The sequence below is a fragment of the Bactrocera latifrons genome, unplaced genomic scaffold (genome assembly GCF_001853355.1).
Source record: "Bactrocera latifrons isolate USDA-ARS-PBARC rearing strain unplaced genomic scaffold, ASM185335v1 scaffold_89, whole genome shotgun sequence".
NCBI classification, from domain to species: Eukaryota; Metazoa; Arthropoda; class Insecta; order Diptera; family Tephritidae; genus Bactrocera; species Bactrocera latifrons.
In genome coordinates, this window is record NW_017537589.1 from 1,158,562 (window position 1) to 1,172,918 (window position 14,357).

Consider the following 14,357-nt stretch of genomic DNA (forward strand, 5'->3'; position numbering starts at 1 on the left):
CACAATTAGAAGCATCAAAAACAAATTTTTTACCTTTTAAAAAGCAGAAATATTAACAAACACGTTTTGTTTCTATTATTTTTTCCAAGCGCTATTATTCACTTGTTCACTCTCTCGCATATAAAGGCAAAATAAGACAAACTAGCGGAATAAAACGGGTTTGCAAAACAGTAACTGTTAACAGCTATTTGTGCAGGGTGGGCCGTTTCAAGAAATATTTTTAACAAGTATTGATATAATAGATTTATTATATGTAAACAACCCGTTTCTATTATTTTTTCCAACACTGTATATGTTCCGACATATGTAAATTTTTGCAAATTTTTATTTCTTCTGTACTTTGCTGACTTCATTTGTGTTCTAAAACACTAGCTTTATATAATATGTACAAATATGTATGTATATGTTCAGTCTTTATTCCGTGATACTTTCTAACGTTACTTCGAATGTTTTCATGTGACAGGCAGAGCACATAAAGTACTCCGCTTAATTGCAGCCGCACTTGACTTATGGACAAGTATGCCTATATCTTTTTTACATTTAAAACAAGCCATTAGTTGCTATATACAAAGGTGCTTGAAAAATATTTATTTCACAGAGTATATTCAATTACAGTCATAACAAAGTCACAATATTGAAGCTTAAATTAAATTGCTTATTGGTTGCGTATACGCCATGGTGTTCCCAAAATATATAAGAGCAAGAAAAAAATTTTAATTTCACTTTCGAAGCAGCTATAATAGCCTCACAGGAGCATTTCTTACGGCATAAAAGGTTATAAAAAAATCAAACAAGATGATTATGATCGCTCAGTTTGTATGGCAGCTATATGCTATAGTGATCCGATCAGTACAATATATTTGTAGAGTGTAGCTTTGGTTTAGATATAAATATATGCTAAATTGCGTTAGGATATCTTCTCAAATAAAAAAGTTTTCTCCACAAGAACTTAATTTTGATCGGACAGATTGTATAGCAGCTATATCTTATAGCGATCCAAACTAAACGATTTATTCGAAAGTTGTAGCATTGTCTGCAACATTATTCTATGCCAAAGATCATGTTGATATCTTGTCAATTTAAAAGATTTCCCTACAAGTACTTGACTTTGATTGGTCATTTTGTATGGCAGCTATATGCTATGTTAGTCCGATTCAAACAATTATCTTGGAGAATGTAGCCTTGTCTCAAACAATAATCTATATCAAATTTGGTGAAGATATATAGTATAATAACAAAGTTCTCCGTACAGGAACTTGATTTGGATTGATCAGTTCGTATGACAGGTACATATATGCTATAGTGATCCGATCTGAACGATTTGTTCGGACATTATAGCATATTTTGTGAACAATATTCTATGTCAAATATTGTAAAGATATCATGTCAAATAAAAAAGTTTTCCATACAAGAAATTGATCTTATTAAACGCTTGGTTTGTATGGCAGCTACTGTATGTATATGCTTAGATATTCAATATTGACGGTACACTAATTATCTTCTTCTTGGAAAAAAAGCAAAATTACAGATTGTTATCTCAAAAAATAAGGAATAAGTTCACGGATATATATAGGGAAAGACAAACATAGCAAATGAACGCAGCTCGTCACGCTGTTCATTTATATAAGTATATAAATACTTCTATATATAAAAATATATAAGTATATACATAGGTATTCGACATTTCCATTTGGTTATAACAAGCTTCGGCGCAAACTTAATATACCCTATTCAAATTATAAAAATGCCTCTAAAAATTCTCAAAAACAATTTAATAATCGTTTCTGGAAAATATCTCAATAATAAATCATATGTAAAATGAATGCATAAGTAAATGAAAACAATTACTTTTCAACAACACGATATTTTCACGCTATCATTTAGTTTAATTTGTAGCGATTGAAAGCACAAATACCTAGCGGCATACACAAACACACGCGGCCCAACCGCCAACACCGAACGCCAAACGCTATTCCAACCTTTGCTTTTTAATGCCGTTGCGGTTTTGTTGGTTTGCCGAACTGCTGCTAGTAATTCAAATCCCAATTATACAATATTGTAGTTGCTTTTGCTGAACTTCTGGTTCTTGTGTGGCTTTTAACCGTTTCGTTGTCGCTGTCGTCGTTGCTGTTGTCGGCGTCGTCATCATTGTCGAAGAGACTTTGCTTCGTTATCGTAACGACATACAGGCATACACATGCGCATACATATCTACATATATCGTACAACGTCCGCTAAGCGTCGTCCGTCGCATTGCCGCAACGTCGTCGTCTCATATAATTTCCACTTTGGCCATTCCATTTGGTTCCTGTTGTTCTGCTGCAACTGTTTTGATTTTTGTTGTATTTCTTGCCGATGTTGTTGCTATTATTTCACCTTTAGTTTTGCAATTGGTTTTGCTGTTATGGGCTTAGCGCGCTCACACACAGTTCACTGCGACGTCAACGACAACGTCAGCGCTCACAGTGCGACTCGCTATGCCACGGTCGCGCTGCTGCCAATGCGTTTTGGGCTTTCTGTGTTGCCGTGCTTACACAAAATCACATCTCTCTTCGACTTTTTAGTCTCAATTCGCGTGCGCTACAATAATAATGTATCTGCGAGTAGTACCACGCGATTCTCCTCCACAACACACAACCAAGCGCCAGCGAGCAGCAGCAGCATAACAGTAGCCGCCGTATAAGCAGCAAAGTAAAATCCACAGACATACCTACCTACATACATGCAAGCAAGCATACAACTTGTGTATGTACATGGAAATGTTGGTGTACAGTGATTTTTGTGCATAAATGACGAAAAGCAACGCAAAAAATACTAAACTCAAGACAGTGCGAAAATACTCTATACGTTTGTGCATGTGTATATAAATAAATACATAAAAATAAATAAATATGTTTGTACATTGACTCGTTTAGCCGAGCATTGTTAGTTGGAGCCAGTAGTTAGTGAAAAAATTAAAAAAGCAACGAAAACGGAAATAAAAGTAAAAATAAAAATTTAAAAAATAGAAATAAAAGATAAAGATAGAGAAATAAAGAATATAAAAACCATAATATAAAAAATAACAAATTATAGTAAAGAAGAAATAAAACATACATATCAAAAAGTGCAAAAACACGCAGACAATAATAGTGGCGCAGTTAACGCAACAAAGTGTTTCACGAATAAAACTACATTTTCAAAGTAAGTGAAAAAGGTAAAAGTGTTCACAGATAAATGCCAGAAACATTTTATTATAATAATAAAACAACAACATTAACAAAGTGAAGAATAGAGTGTAGTAAAGGAGCACAGAATAAAAATTACAAATGCAAATAAAACGCTTAGATGGCATACCAGCACACAAAGATAATTTCTTATATATGTACATACATATATACATACATACATATATACTTACACACAGAAATTAGTATTAATCAGCTTAAATTTAAATATCAGTGAGTGAGTTAAATATGAGTGTCACTGTGAGTATTCTAGTTGATTTGTTAGTATTTTGTATAATGTGTTGAAATTGTTCGAGAAATTAAAAAATTATAACGGATTATACACGATTTGTCTTAAAATAATAATACAATACATCGGTCATGTCACTTGCCTATTAGATAATAACGAATATAACAAAGCTCAGATATTATTTAAACATTTTTCCTAATAATAGCAACTGCAGTGTTGTGCAATATAATAGAAGCGAAAATAAGAAGATTTTTTTATTGTAATTTTTTGATATGCTATTGAACTTAATAACATTTCAAGCTTGAACCTTCAAACAAATAATTTTAATGAAAAAATAATTGTATGCTAATGGAACATGGTTAAATTAGTTTGGAAAGGTTTTTAATTTTTCAATAAATTATTAAATTGTCATTAATTACTACAAATTTATCAAAAGGTGTAAAATCGATTTGATAGAAGGTAGAGTGGCTGTCGGAGGAAGCTCTAGTCTTTTAAGGACTGCGTTTAATAAAATTGTTCCTTACAATAATAAAAAACAAAAAACTTTAAAACCAGTAATCCGATTTTTGTAAATTACAATATTTTATCAAAAATATGTATTTTAAGACACCAAGAATTATGTTTTATTAACATTTTTTTTTCCGGAACCCCGTCCATTAGTGCTTTTATGGTATTATATCTTTGGTCACTTTGTTGTCGCCTCCATCTCTCTTTTTTTTACTAAAGCACAGTATATTTCAATCGTGCTTAATTCTGGATAGTTAGTAGGAATTCGCTTCTCTAAGTACTAAAATCTCTCCATTCCGTTGGAACCACTCTAAGGCTGTTTTGCTATAGTGACATGAAGCGAGGAAAAAAACGTGGACATTTCGTTTTGGCTTAGAAATGGAAGTTCTTTTGTAAATCTTGCTTCTCATATATTTCGCTGTTGATTGTATCCGATGTAACGAATAAGCTCCTTCTTTTGCAACAACTGTAAATTGCCTGCCACACAAGAAATTCCTTTGGAAATTTTGTAACCTTTTTGGCTTTGAATTATGAGCAAAATTTCCTCGAGAATCGGCTGTATAAAATTCCTGTCCAGATAGCCGAGCAAAGTTCGCTAAAATGTAAGTCTTGTGTCATTCATTATGCAGCATTCGAATTTCTTTACAAAATCGTTCGTCAGCTTCTTAGCTCATTGTTTTGCGGTTTCGTTCTTGACTGCGTATCCATCCGGAACGTCCTCAGCCCAGCTTCCTTCTTCGTCCTACGTACAAAAGATTCTTTACAGCCAGCCTTCCTCGCCAATTTCCAGCCCGAAATGTTTGTATCTTTCGTGAGAATGGTCACAACGTTCTTCGCCTTCTCGTGATCATGTGGTCCCCTTTTTTTACGAAAACCTTTTTTCCTGTCAATACGCACATCTTTTTTTAAAACTTTTAATAACGCGAGAAATGCTTTTAGAGGTAGCCCCTATCTCGTTGGCAATTTTCTTAAAGACCACTGTGGTTTCTTTTGGATAAACCTAAAGATAAACATTACTTGGAACATCTGAAACGTAATTTGGCCTACAGCGGCTTAATTATGTGAGCGCAAGTGTGGATACTATGCATAAAAGGAATATTTCTACATATTATTCTATGCATATTGTATGTATGTATGTATACAAAAAACATAATTGAAGAATATAGCAGACTAATTATTAAGGTAAATCGCCTTAGCCGATAAATCTTCACACCTTAGTGTGAAAAACTAAATAAGCAGCAATAAATAAATTGAATTTAGAAATTAATTTACATACATATGTACAAGTGCATATATGTATGTACATATTTACTCGTGCATATTAAAATGCAATCCTGCCTAAGCAACTTTTGTCTCATTTTCACCAACTGCTCGAGGAGAAGCGTTAAAAATAAAAACATAAAAATAAAACTACAGCAAAGATATCAACAAACAAACATGCATACATACATATGCACATACCTAATTAAACATTTGAAACGATTTAAGAAAATGTGGCCTTTTTAAATACTTTCCATGTGCCGTGGCAAAGTTTTCGAATTCATGTATACACACATTCGCAACTACTTGGGCATATATGTATGTATGTATATATATATAAATGTAAATATGAGTACAACACAATTAAAATACACCGCCTCATACAACCCGCAACCACTTAGCCCTCAGCAACCTCTTGAAATAGCAACGCCCGTTAAACACTATTTTTGCTTATTATTGTTGTTGTTGTTGCTGATACTTTTTTTTCGTGATTTTCGCAAATGCTTCCTCTGCACAGCATATGTATGCGCTCTCATTCTTATACTCTCAGACCACCAAATTGCCGAGCGACTCTAATATCGGTAGCCCGCTGCACTGCTCTCTACTCTACTCCCATGCAATTTAATGTTTTGCACTGAGTGCCAAGTGCTGTTTGCAGATGTCTTTTTGTTTCGTTTCGTTTTTTTTTTTGTTGCCTTTTCTTGCACACCCTCTCGGCTGCATACTCGCCCCATTCGGTGCAAAGCGATACAATTTTACTCGTTGGTATGTATGTAGGTATGTATGCGTGCAAGTGGATACATTTGCCAGCGATTGGCACTCGTATGAATTTTTATTATATTTTCCGTACTTGATTTTGTTTTAAGACTGTCCACTGACTGTTCGGTTGGTTGATTGCTGTTTGTGATATGATTTTTTCCTGTTACTTTATTTCATTTTTGCTCGCTTACGGTCGCATCACACAATTTTTGCATTCATGCCTACTACAAATCGGTATAAATATATACAAGTATACATACGTACATCAAATATATATATATATATACTGTGTACCCACATACAATATACCCCTTCCTCTCGCATATATTTTATTAACGCGTCTACAAGCTATGCAAGTAGCTGCGTGTATGTGTGTTTGTTTTAGCGCCCAACTTCTGCTCTACCGTTCCAACGCTTTTAACTGCCATCAAGCATCCACCTTACTCGGCTACCACCTTGCCTTCCAATATGATTTTTTGTCATTCTATTTCCATTTTATTTTATAAATTTTTTGTGTGTTGATTTTTTTTGCTTCGCTCCACTCTACTACTCACCAGTTCCGCAATTCACTTGCTCCCACTTTTGCCCTGCTCTACTCCTTACGTTTCCCCACTCTCGCTGCCTCCACTAGTTGTTACTGTTGTTGCTTCGCTTTTTTTTATTTTGCTTCGCCCACCGCTCCCGTCCTGCCAACGCCGTGCTTTTGTCGTCCCCCTCCTGCCTTCGCACACTGCCTTTTCATTTGTCTGACAGTCGGTTGGTTGGCCTGTTGTTCGGTCGATTGAATTTTTTATTATAATATTTTTTTTGCGTGTTGCTATTCGTATGTATTCCATCTTACCTCATAAATACATGCCCGCATTTTTCAAGTACTGCTGCTGTGCCTGCAAGAGCCCCCCTTTGCCTACTTCATCTGTTCTTAGCATTCAGGTTATCTCTATGTACTCCGCGCTATATGCCTTGTACAGCCGCATATTTGTACTATATACATACATAAATACGTATATAAAAATATACATTTTATACATACATACAAACATACAAACATTTGCACCAATTTGCTGTACACCGTCGTTTAATCTCGACTGTTTTCTTCTACTTTTACTCTTAGTTTATATTTATTCTGCATATTTTATGCCCTTTCGTTCTTCTGATTTTTCACACTACCCACACTATATGGTCTTCGATTTGATTTCAATTTGTTCTATTATGTTTTCGTTCGTCATGCTCTTCCGTTATTATAGTGTGTAACTTATGAAAATTCGACGACTCGTTTTTGTCTGAAAATCGTTAAGTTTTGATTCATCGACCTAACTAGTATATTAACCGTCCTCTCTCAATTTTTCGCATTGGTTTTTGTTTTTGTTGTAATCGCGAGTTTACTATGTAAATATTTGTATAAATTAATTAGGTAATCATTATGATAAAGTAAGCAGTATTATTTGCTTTATTTTGTGTGCTATTACTAAACCGATTTTTGTAATTTTACTTTTCTTATTAAACGTATTTTATTTTTTTATAATACACGAAGCGGTATGTACACTTTAGTTAAATTAGCACTTTCTATAATGTTTTCAAGTAAGGTAAACGTCAGCTATAAGTTGACATATGACCCAAAAAGTCCTCTTTCAAAGAAATCTGAGCAAAGTGTTGCCTTACAACATCACTATAATTTGCGTAAAACGTTTAGACCTTTCTTAGCCATATATGTACTATATACTAGGTATGTATGTAAGTTCAAAAAAGGCGTCAAAGGTAGACGTTTTGCATTCGGCATTTTCGGTTTTGCATTCTCGAGGCTTGTTCTCTTTGAGATCTTCAAGAGTTCGAGGCTTCAAGAAACAAACCCACCAACATGTTCTTCATTATCGATTATAATTCCAATGAAGAAGTATATCGTCCAGTACTGTTCCGTATCGAAAATATTGTTATTACAACTAAAAATAGTCCTTATTCAGTAGTAATAACTGATATACATATGTACATATTATACTCTCTGCACTTTGCATGCTTATAATGATATTGTGAGAATAGGTATGAGTTCAATATGTTTTGTCCGACACTGTATATATTGAGGTTTTTGTTTAAAATTTTCTGAAACAACATTTATTGTTGATCGACGGTCCATGAAATATCATTCTATCATTCGATTCGGTTGCGATACATAGAATATCGTAGCCTCTGACATTCAAAAGCTGCAAGTTTTCACACACCGAAAAAATTCTTAAAAGAGAATAGGGTTGGCTCGTGGATGTACTGAAACGAGATCCAGACACAATCATCCGGATCGCTATCAATTGGAGTTTAATGTTGATGCTCCTACTAAGAAACGGAATCATATGTAGACCTTGTCTGCTTTAACAATCATTTAAATCAATATTTAGGACTGGAAAACTGTCGAGGAGAACTACAGTCTCAGCTCAGACGTTAACTCCTAGTAATTTTGTAATAATTTATACCCCAATCACGTATACATATAAGTCTTATTGTAAGTGTGCCATGAAGTTTATAATACCTAAAGGAAACGTTGGATATATGGAACCACTATAGGATATAGCTGTCATATAAACTGACTGATCGAAAGCAAGTGCTTGTATGGATTTTTCCTTTATTTGGCAAGATATCCTCAAAAAATTGGCATAAATTATTATCCAAGACAAGACTACAATATTCGAAGATATTGATCCGATCAGACCACTATACCATATAGCCGTCATACAAACTGACCGTCCAGCAGCAAGATAAAGAATTTTTGACTACTAGTGAAGGGTATTATAGTTTCGGTACAGCCGAAGTTAAAGAATGTTCTTGTTTTTTTGAAAAATAATGTTATCTCTAAATAATCTTTTATATAATGGAAGCTCTGTAAGCTATGGACCCTTAATATTTTTGAACTTTTGGTTTTAAAGTCTTTTCTTATGAGATTAAAATTCGTTGATTTCTGTGGCTTACAAAATGTCATAACTCAAAAGTTATAAATGTGGAGATTAGCATACTTAAACATTTCGATTTAGGAAGCTCTTTCAGAATAAAACATAACGGTAATGTTCTACCTACTAGAGTTTGAACGATACAGTTAAGATAATTTTAGACATGGTAAATCTTACGGACTTAAATCGTTGGATGTTTCAGTCATTATATAATTATTTTAGTAAAGATACCTTCTAAATAAAAAAGTATAATTTTTTCCACGCCTATGCTTCTTTTTCGGCCCAGTACAGGTTGCTCTCATTTTTCGTTCGTACTTTAATACTCTTCATATTCGTCATACTAACCACATACATATGTATGTATGTCTGCAAGTAAGTATGATGAGCGTAAACTTGTTGTAAACAAGCTAATAAATATACCTACGGCCATATACGAGCACGTACATATAAATACGTATGGCTATTAAACGATTCGCCTATAGATTTCAATCATTGAAATTAGCGGTGAGTTTCAACCGGAACGCGTTGTTGAGTGGCAGTTTGACTAAGTGGCTAACCGAATTAAGTGTAGACACACTAATTATAAGAGAATATGAAAATTTACTGAAGCTGAGCGACAAAAGAAACTGTGTGTAAGCAAGAGTAATGAAAAAATAGGCGTTTGGTTAGTTAGAAAGTCAGTCAAGATGTACGAGCTGGATGTCAAGTGCGCTCACAATACGGGCAGATGGACGGAGGGTCGCGCAGACTAAAGCACCAAATAAATCTCAACGACTCGCGCTGCTGGAGCGCAAAAAGAGGACAATTATAGGCACACGTTGCACGGACAGACAGATAAACTTACTAAATGGAATTGAACAGATAAAGATAGCAGCTATTCATATATGTACTTATGTATTTATGGGTGTATGTACATCTTTAAGTAGGTACATAAGTAGGTGAAGAATGAAGTTAAAAGTAGAGAAGTTTCTCCAGTACTATACCACACTCGTTGTCGTTGGCGCATGGCGACAAGTTTGCTAGCAATGTCTCGACCATCTCGCGTTCAACTGGAATATGTATGTCTCGCCTGCGATTTCGCACAAGCCATTAAAACCGTCCTCCGACATCCTAGCACTTACACAACCAGCTTGCACAGTGGCGTGCAATAAAAGTGTACACACAATGGAAATTAAATTATGTAGCCTCTTCAAATATTGGAAATTGACTTGATTGCTCCACATCTTGGGTGATATTTTTTGTATTTTAGCTATATTTGTTAAATATTAATTTTATAGACACAATTTCGTCAAGGAAACATTTTCTCAGGAAGTGCTATAGAACTATTAATCGGTTATCCTCGGCGAATTGATAAGTTGTTTTTTCTAGAGCATTTCAGCTTTTTCAATTTATTTTGAGTGTGAGGAAGAGTAATAAAAATTTCTCCCCTTTCAGATCTCTAAGATTAAGTATTGGGTGGTCGAAAAAGTATTTTCCTATTTATAATCAAACTTCAACTCCGATCTGAGGCACATACACTAATCATGGATTAAAAATTTGTATGCAATATTTCCTTCTATCGAAACTGACCACAAAGACAGTTTCATAAATATTTCAAATCCGTATAAAATTTTTTCCACCCAACGCTGTAAAAGCTCCTTACCCAACCCACAACCCACTCTTCCCTTGACAGTGCAACAACTCCCACTGACACATCTTTGTCATTTGCCATAAGCATAAACGACGACGCAATATAACGCGTCTCGCTATCAGCAGCAACGTCAAGTTTTAGCTTGTAGCTCTTGGCGTATGTCGACTTGGTCTGGCAGTCGTTTTTGGCTCGGTATGCTTGTTGGTTTATCGGTTATCGATAGTTGCGCTCGTATTTCGGTTAAATACGCATTAATGTGGACAAGACTATGCGACACTTTGTTTTAGCCGATTTATATAATTAAATATATTATATAAGTATTTACGTATGTGTGTATGTATACATATGTATGTAAATATAAACTTGTATACATATTGACATTTTATATGAATATATTTTGCACTTCGCATTGCCGCTGTTTCCTTTCTCAAGCAACAACAACTAAGAGTAATTAAATATTTCTGCCTCTTGTATATTTACTGTTCATATGTATATACATTAGGGTGATTCAAAAAAAAAATTTTGTTTTCTTTTGGTACTCTGAAAAATAGGTTCCTAGACACCTCTAAGGAAGCCTCTCCATGAATGAGTTCTTAATTCTAATGGGAAGGTCCTCCTACTTACAGTTTTATATTTTTTTCCACATCACACACACACATTTCACAACCACATCAAAAAATACTTTATTCCCTAGATTTTGTAGGAAATTGAATGCTCTATAAAAAAGGTCTTATACGATTTTTTCGTAAACCCAACCGTTTAAAAGATATTAACGGTTGAAATTTGATTATTTTTGGGAAATTTTTTTGTTTCTTATGTATTTTATAACTCAATGATATGATTATGAATGAAACTCATATTTTTTTGGAGAGGTGTTCTTAGAGGTATGTAGGAACCTATTTTTAAGAGTACTAACCGAAAAAAAAAATTTTTATTTGATCCACCCTAAAATGCATTGATGTTTGACGACGAATATCTCGTAAACGCTTAACTTAATCGAAAAATCATATGAGACCATTTTTATAGAGCAGTAAATTTCCTACAAAACTATGAGTTTCATCATGCGTAATGATTTTTTTCATTAAGTTATAAAATGCATAAGAAATAAAAAAATTTCTGAAAAATAATCAAATTTCAACCGTTAGTATCTTCCTTTTTTGTAGAGCATTCAATTTCCTACAAAATCTAAGGAGCAAAATATTTTTTGAAGTGGTTGGAAGCGAGATAATATTCTACATATGTATGTACGTATAAGTAATCTGGTTGGCTATGGTATGTGTTAACATTTCAATTTTGTATAGAATTAACTGAGTAGAAATAAATAAGGATTTGAATTGAGCGAAAGTTTCGAAAATCCATACTTTTATGTGTCCTTCTGTTCACATACTTACTTCTGTGTATTCAATTCCAAATTAGCTGACTGATTAATTTTTGAAATCAATTTTAAATATACAAAATATAAAAGAACAAGAAAATAAAAAAAATAATTTATTTCATATGTAAAACATATGTATGTATGTACATTAAAGTGGGTATAAGTAATAAATCAAAATAAAATTGAATCAAAGTCGCAAATAATGAAAAATATTTAAGTACTTTAATAAATAATTTTCTAAATAAATAAAAATAATATGTTGTATATACTTCATAATTTAATAAAATTGACATTTATTTTTAGTCCATTAATTTTTTAAATCACAAAAAAATAATTAATGGAACTATTTCAAAATTAATAATAATTAAAAAAACATTAATTAAAGTCGTAATTAGTGAAAAAAATATAAGTTATTTCAGAAAAACTAAAAAATAGCAGAAAATAATTTAAAAACTATTATACCATTGTTCATATTTTATTTTTTAACATTTTCGTAGTTTTTTATTAGCTCTTGCTTGATTTTTTTGTTGCCACCGCTCTCCCATTCATTGTGCAAGCACCATAAATAAACGATGTGTGCGTGCATACTCGCCCATAACCACCTCATTTTCGGTCAAATTCTGTTTCACTTCTGCAGTTTATGAAAAAAAAGAAACAAAAAATGTCTGTAATTTGTAATTGATTCATTTTTGCTTATTTTTGTTGTTTGTTGCTGTTGTGACTCTGCCTAAACGTGTCACATTCACATCGGTTGAATGACATTTAGTCATTATTACATTTTGAATAACGAGGTTTGGCTTTTATAATTGTTGTAGCTTCTGTTTACTGTGTGGTGAAGTGTGTTTTTATGAATTTCGTTCGTTTTGTGGTTGCGACAAAGGAAATGTCAGGCACGCAATAGTGTTTTGAAGTGAATCAAAGCGCCACAACTTTGTGGCGAAGACCAACAACAAAGTAAATATCAAAAAATCGATACGTAAAGGTGTAGAGTAGTTAGTGGGAAGTATTTAAATATGTACTATTAAGTTTGCCACGACATTTGTAGCACTATTTGTCCCTCATTTATTAAGTTATCGATCTGAAATTTTGCACATGTCATTTACTCCCCAATAAGCTGCACATTTGTCGGAACTTTTTTATTTGACAACATATTTGAACGGAATTTGTCATGGACTATTATTTAAGGCAGTGATACAACATCTAAAAAACTTGTTAAGATCGGATCACTATAGCATATAGCTGCCATACAAATTGAATGATCAAAAGCTAGATAAAAATCTTTTTATACCCTTTTACGATAGAAGAAATGCAGCTGTGAAGAGTTGGTGATAGTTGTTATAYACATACATACATATGTAAGTATTTTTTTCTTGTTTTCGATTATTTTTGCAAAAGGATTTCTTTTGAATCCATATCCCAAAAGATATGTACCTCACTAAAAATTCAATGTATGTATGTGGAAACATCTCAAATCTTTGCAAAAGCAAAAAAAGTTTATGTAGCAGACTTATTGATTAACAAAAATAATGTGCAAATCAACATACACATCTTTGTAGTAGGAATGTGAAATAAAATCAGCAAACAGTTTTACGATTACGTCAGTTTCTTTGTTCCGTTCGCTCGAAAAGTGGCTAAACTCTCAAAACTACAAAACGCGAGGCGATATTACAGATATACGTTTACATACATACATATATAAATAAATATGTATATATTGAGCGTGCATATAGCTGCAAATACGCACGTATTCATTGAATATAAAAACAATGCAGCCAGCAACAATCACAACAGCTCGAGATAATATATAGAAAATAATTCGAAAAGTGAACTGAAAAAATCTCTGAAACGCATTCAATCGCGTAATTCAACACAAATCAGTGGACGTGTGTTTGAATGAATATATACACATGCACATATATCGCTACGCATTATAAGTATATATATACATACATCCATATGTATGCAGGTATATGGATTTTCTTGTCACCGTAAATTGCGCCTTACCACGCCATTCATTTCTTTTCTCTCTACACACGTATGTACATACATATGTATGTATATAAATATGTTTGTATGTGTACCGATAAAGCATACAAATAAGTATAACTGCTTAGATACAAGGATACATTTTTCAAAATTAAGCATCTATACGTACATATATACTCGATCTGAAACTTTGTACATACTATGTACTTTTTTATGTGCCCATTTAAATGCCTATATGAGTGAGTGCTCCCTTCTACTAGCTATTGCCGTTGTTTTAGTTGACTAAATAAATAAAAATGTTCAAACCCCTAAGTTCACTTAATTTTCATTAAGTCAAGTAAATGAAGTGATGCAGCGTGTGTTTACTTATTTGATTATATAAATGCAGTTAAAGGTATAAATTTTTTTTATATAATTGAGTTGTATGATATTTATAAATGAAGTATATAAATAT

General features: G+C 33.1%; 1 protein-coding gene across 4 annotated transcripts in view; it reads left to right on the forward strand.

Moving 5' to 3' along the window:
* Positions 1 to 14,357, forward strand: part of LOC108977416 (serine/threonine-protein kinase tousled-like 2) — a 186,751-nt gene that overhangs the window by 141,323 nt on the left and 31,071 nt on the right. For 2 of the 4 annotated variants that reach the window (XM_018947091.1, XM_018947092.1), the window contains exon 1: positions 3,063 to 3,183. The exons of the other annotated variants lie outside the window; for them this stretch is intronic. The gene's annotated coding sequence lies outside the window, so the exon portion shown is untranslated. Of the gene's footprint in view, positions 1 to 3,062; positions 3,184 to 14,357 lie in introns of those variants that run through there. 4 annotated transcript variants of the gene reach the window in all.